The 5770-nt window shown below is 51.0% G+C and overlaps 3 non-coding genes across 3 annotated transcripts; all 3 read right to left on the bottom strand.

Moving 5' to 3' along the window:
* Nucleotides 1-1908: 1908 nt before the first annotated feature.
* TRNAK-CUU lies at nt 1909-1981 on the bottom strand. The gene has a single exon. It is a non-coding gene; the product is annotated as a tRNA-Lys (tRNA).
* Nucleotides 1982-4298: 2317 nt separating this feature from the next.
* On the bottom strand, nt 4299-4371 carry TRNAK-CUU. Its single transcript has one exon. It is a non-coding gene; the product is annotated as a tRNA-Lys (tRNA).
* Nucleotides 4372-4688: 317 nt separating this feature from the next.
* TRNAE-CUC lies at nt 4689-4760 on the bottom strand. Its single transcript has one exon. It is a non-coding gene; the product is annotated as a tRNA-Glu (tRNA).
* Nucleotides 4761-5770: the final 1010 nt, after the last annotated feature.

Genomic DNA, 5770 nt, shown 5'->3' with positions numbered 1-5770 from the left:
ATGTCCGTCTCGCGGCACGAATACCGGGACGTCAGGCGGGACTCTGCGTCGGATGCCCGTTCTCGGCCGCAGTTCATCACGGAGGTGCAGCCTTGCTGGTAATAAAGGGTCACCTTCCCTGCAGAGGTGGTTAGAAGAAAGGAGCACTAAACCAATGAAAATTCAACGGGGGACTTTGAAGGTAGGTGAGAAACGAGTCCCTTAAACAACACCCCCAAATCAAGTCACACCTTGCTTGTTTTAATCGGGAGAAAGAGATAAGCGAGGCATGTGCCCACACAGACACAACTCACATGACTTCTGTGGGAGACAGAGCCTCTCCTTCCCCTAAAAGGGCCTTTTTTTAACTGTACATAGGGCAACCTCCAGCGAGAGCAGGAATTTGGTCCCTTGGATTAGCCCTTTCCCACATCAGGTTCATCATTGCATCCGCATTCATTCTGCAAAACCGTTTGGTCTTCCAAAGACAGGGACAACACCCACTGAAGCAAAGGAAACGCATGGTTTTGACCCCCCCGCTACATACCCAGGGAGGTTTTAATGATGGCACATTTCTCTCTCCGCTCACAAGTAGTTTCATTCGCTCCCCGGAAACATCCGACGAAGGGGATCTTGTACTTGCAGACTTTGCATTGAAGAGCCTCAACTGCAGTAGAGAGAAGTCAACGAGCTTGGGGCTCTGCTCTGCAGAGCCACGGGGAGTTTCGCTTCAAATGCCCCTGCGATGAGATGGGGTGAGCCCAGAGGAGATACAGAGCCCACCAGGGAAGGGACCAAGTGTCACCTTCACTTACAGACCCAGTAACGGGAGCCCTCGTCTGTTGGGGAGAGGCAAGGGATGCCTATGGACACCTAACCCTTCCTTGGCAGAGCTTTGGAGACACCCATGGCCTTAGGCGAACAAAGCAAACTACAGATCCACAGAGAATAAATGTGGACGTGGACTCTGGGGAGGGCTTCGTCCAGCTGAAATGGGGCTTATCCACAGCAAGACCATCGCAACAGCTCTCTGGGGCAGTGCACATCCAGCCCAGGATCCAGCAACCTACAGCCGAAGCTCCTGGCCCGGAGGGGATCTCTGTGGGTCTAACAACTCCCTCGGGAAGCGAGTGGAAAAGTCATTTTCATTCATGTAAGGATGAAAACGGTTGCAGAGATTTCCCTCCACTGCAGAGGACACCCAGCTCACACGGCAGCAACAGGACTGCAGACTTCAAGAGCTTGGCAAGGCACGTCCAGCCGCCGTCAGATATTCCCCCGACCTTCGTTAAATCCCATTTAACTATGAGCTCCTCTTACCGACTCCGATGCACAAGACAAGGGTCAGCCCCACAAGGAGAACCTTCATCTTGGGAAAGGGGACAGATCCTGACTTCCAGCTGCACCTCAGCCCAGCACAGGGTTACCTATGAAAGAGGATGGCTCAGGCAGTGTATTAATCCCTGTGATGAGCTCCCTCAGTGATCAACCTTCTAGCAGGGGGAAAATCATTCAGACAAGAACCTCACAGTACAGGTGCTTGTGATGTCCCTTTCGGGCAAAACAAGCAGAGAAACTTAAAGCACATTATTAGACAACCCTCCAGCACCTTAAGCAAGCCAAAAACCAGACAATTCCACCTTCCTGCTTAATTTAATAGCTATGTCCTCAAGGTATAAATCTCCCAAATGAACAAATGATCTTATGAGCAAGAAAATCCACATTTCTTTATTTCCTAACATGCTTCCACCTCTCGGCTTAGAAATAGCGCCCATGACTCTACTGAGAGGCACACTGGTTTGGGCAAATGAGGGGAAGAAAATTTTTCTTTATTTCCTAACATGCTTCCACCTCTCAGCTTAGAAATAGCGCCCATGACTGTACTGAGAGGCACACCGGTTTGGGCAAATGAGGGGAAGAAAATCTGAACGCCCAACGTGGGGCTCGAACCCACGACCCTGAGATTAAGAGTCTCATGCTCTACCGACTGAGCTAGCCGGGCTGCCAAAAAACAGGCTGTTTCCACTATTTTTCTCACCGAAAGCATAAATTCGGTGCCGAGTTTGCAAAATGCCCAATTTAACAAGTATAAAAAAATAGGGAAGAAGAGGAAACTTATGAGAAAATAAGTGGAAACTCTTCCCCGGGAGATTTAAGAGGGCGTGTTGGGGTGGTGCCAGCAGACACGAAACACCGAAGGAAGACACAGAAGAGTCCCAAAGCAAAACCCCAAGAGAGGGTCCCTTACCAGACTCTGCTTTCCCCCCTCCGAGGTCCGAGCACCCACCGGCCACGCGTCCCTGCTGCCTTTATTCCTCTCGCGCTCTTGGGCTGACCCAGGACCTGAACGACCTCAGAGCCACCAGGAGATATTGTTTGGTGGGAACAATGCTTCTGCCCACACCTGGGCAAACACAGGTCCTCACCGAGCCCAGACAGCCCTTCCAGGACATGGAGTCATCCATGACGTGGGCGAGTCTACAGGCTCACGGGCCCTTTAATCTCCCTTTGTGCAGAGAAACCCCCCCAGCTCCCAACTTCGCATCAGCCCAGGATTAACTCTGCAGGAAAGACCCAGAGAGGCAGATTTACTAGACCTGTGAGTAAGCCTACAGCCCTTCTCTGCTTGGGCAGCACCTTCACAAGTCCCCTTTTAAGAACAGCTAATTTGGGTTTTCCTCCACCAACAGCACCAGCAACAGGGGTAGAAGGATGTGCCTCAGCCCATTTGGGGGTCCTGCCAAAAAACAAACCCTCCCTCTTCCCTTCTTTACTCCCTTCTCCCTCCTCAGCATCATGTTTAATCACATTGATTTATCCCACTGGGTGCAGTTTTTCGTGGAGCAGGGAAGAAACTAAAAAAACCCAAGGGCTGGGAAATGTTCACCTGATCTTGGAGCCCATTTCTCCTAAGCTTGCAGGTAGGACTTCGCAGAAGCGAAAAGTATTTCAACACTTCCCATCCTCTCCCCTCCTTGCTGGATTTTCTCATCCAGCCTTTCCTCAGCTGAGCTACTCCGTGCACGGGACCGGGAACAACCAAAACGTTCTCTTCCCACACCCCTTCAAGCCAAAGGTGCCTGTGGACCAGGATTGTTGGCTTCCTTGAAAACACAGACGGGTGGCAGAGCTGTGTGAACTGCTCCACATGGAGCAAACAAGCTTGTGCCATGGCCTTGATGGGACACAGGTAACTCCAGCTGACAACCCCCATAGGTGGATGCTTGCTCAATGCAAGAACCACCAACACAACTCATAGACCACATGCGCTTGAGAAATGTGGCTCATAACAGAGCATGGAGGCCAGTGTCCACAGTCAGATCTCTTTTCCAGAGGGTTTAAGCCACATGGTTGCGGCCTTAAGTAATGACATGTTTAATTAGGACACGATTCCAAGAAACCTGCCTACCTGCTTCAAGTTATTTGCAAGTCCTTTGGCTTCACCTGTACCAACCCAACACAATGTTTATGCAGGTGTTCTTGTGCTGACAGCACAAACACAGATGACACCCGCGTTTTCTCAAGCATGAAGCCAAGATCAACTCCTCCAGGCAGCCAGAACCAAAGAGCAAGTGGATGAAGTTCCCAGAGGGTTGGGTCCTTGCACGGGTCCACCACACAGCCTGGTCCAGACAACTCTGGAGAGGAGTACGATGTGATCCTTTCCCAGTCCAAAGCTCAACTTGTTTTCACCTCCTCTGTGTGGCAGCACTCTTTGCCCTGCTCTTACATGTGGTGCATCTTGTGCCGTTGAGCAAAAGGTCTAAACCAAAAGGGATGCTCTGAATCTACTGCATTAAATATAAGACAATAGGGTATTAATTATTTTTTTCTGTATTTAGTAGTGTTGTGCTGTAAGCTGAAGAACATGGATTTGCTGGGATTTATCAGGCACTTTGAGAGGATGTTGGTACAGCAGGTAACACCCTGCTGCTCACCTGGGGTTGGGTCTGCTCCTATTTATTACCCGGCTCAAATCTGCAGAGGTTTACATGGCTCAAAGTCTGCATAAAGCAATAATAGATAACACAGTGTTAGGGCTTGAGGAGACAGCAAGTTGGACTCGCTCTGCATTACTAGAGGTTGAAGGAGAATTTGAGACACAACTGATGGGAAGGGCGAGAAAGGGGGTGGATAAGAAGGCATCTTTCCTCCTTTCAGAGGAAGGGAAGGCCATCCTGATTCCCATATGACACCGGATTTGTTGGGAGATCCAGCTCCTTTCCCATGACATCTGCCAGCATTGATGCTCCGTCCAGCATGAAACGTCCCCAAAATTAGGACGATGCAGGGAGGGCGGGGGGAAGGTAAAAAGATATCGCCCAACGTGGGGCTCGAACCCACGACCCTGAGATTAAGAGTCTCATGCTCTACCGACTGAGCTAGCCGGGCTGTGGCAAGTAAGGGGATGGTGCAGCTTCAGAGCATCAGCCCAGATGCAGGCGGTGCAATGGGCAGGGCGAGGAATTTGGGGAAGGGGCTCGTCTCAGGAGAGAGACTCCAGCGGCAAAAGCCCCGGACCGGCAGGTTTTACTTCTCCCGCTGTGGCTGCGGGAGCGCCAAGTCCCCTGTGGTCTGCATCCAGCCAGGCCCTGCACCCACGCGCGGGAGCACCCGGCCGCCGGTCAGCGGGGGGAGGCGCGGGGGGTGGAGGTCGGAATGCTCCGAATTGCGCTAAAATGAAAGAAAAACCCACCTAAAAATCACTTTTCCCTGACCGGGAATCGAACCCGGGCCGCGGCGGTGAGAGCGCCGAATCCTAACCACTAGACCACCAGGGAGCTGCCGTAAGGGTTTTTTTCCCCCGGATATAACGCCAGATATAGGGGGTACGGAGGATTTGGGTCGCGCTTAATGCACAGGACCGTCTCTGGGTGTTTTCCTCCTCCTTCCCTTAGCAGCCGAGTGGTAAATCCTCCCAAGCCAAGAGCTCCTTGGGTTTATCTTCTGCTGCCATCCAGTGGTGGACCCTTCTCGGTGGCTTCTCCAGCACCTGGGAGTCCAGAACTTACCCCAGAAGGCTCCTTCCCCCCCACCCCCCCGCCTCCTCCTGGGGACCCCCTGTCCCCAAACACATGGAATTTCTGTCTGCTCCGATCAGAACTGAAAGGTCTTCCCAGCTGCTGGATTCATCTCAGTGCATTCAGCTGGGTGGAAGACACCCCCAAAAGCCACAAGTTGCTCCATTTCTTTCAGGGTGAAAGAGGTCAGATTAACTGGCATCTCAGTAGCTCTATAAAAAAATATGCGCAGCTGTGGATCATGACCATGCTGCTGCAAGGGCATCAGTCTGATCCTTAGGATTCATGAGAATTTCAGATCTTTTACTGATTTTTGCCATGCTTGAACACAGCTCCGTCATTACCCAGGCCTCTTTCTCCAACCACTGCACACAGATGCCCCGATTTTCCAAGGAAGACTCCATTTTCAGAAGACTTTCACTTCAACTCCTAACATGCCACACCACAGGTAATATCATATTGGTATATATCTGCAAGTGGAATAGAAATAAGACTGGAGGAGGATGAGGAAAATGAAAACAGTTCAGCAGAAAAAAATGCTGCAGGTTCCCCTGCCAGACTTTTTATATCCAAGTTTATGGAAGAATGAGAATATGAACAGCAGAGAGCTTTTGTTAAAGCTACATGGCGATGTAGGTCAGCAGAGATGCAGCAAGGAGGGGAAAGCCCAGATTTAACGACAGTGGGTTGTGCTCCAGAGAGTTAATTGAATGTGGAGCCTGAGATTTTGGCCGCTGTTCTAGGTCACGTCCCAAGAACAAATAATTCCA

This window comes from Phaethon lepturus, unplaced genomic scaffold (assembly GCF_000687285.1).
Source record: "Phaethon lepturus isolate BGI_N335 unplaced genomic scaffold, ASM68728v1 scaffold22521, whole genome shotgun sequence".
Taxonomy (NCBI): domain Eukaryota; kingdom Metazoa; phylum Chordata; class Aves; order Phaethontiformes; family Phaethontidae; genus Phaethon; species Phaethon lepturus.
Note: the sequence above shows the minus strand (reverse complement) of the source record. Positions and strands in the feature narration are given on the sequence as shown.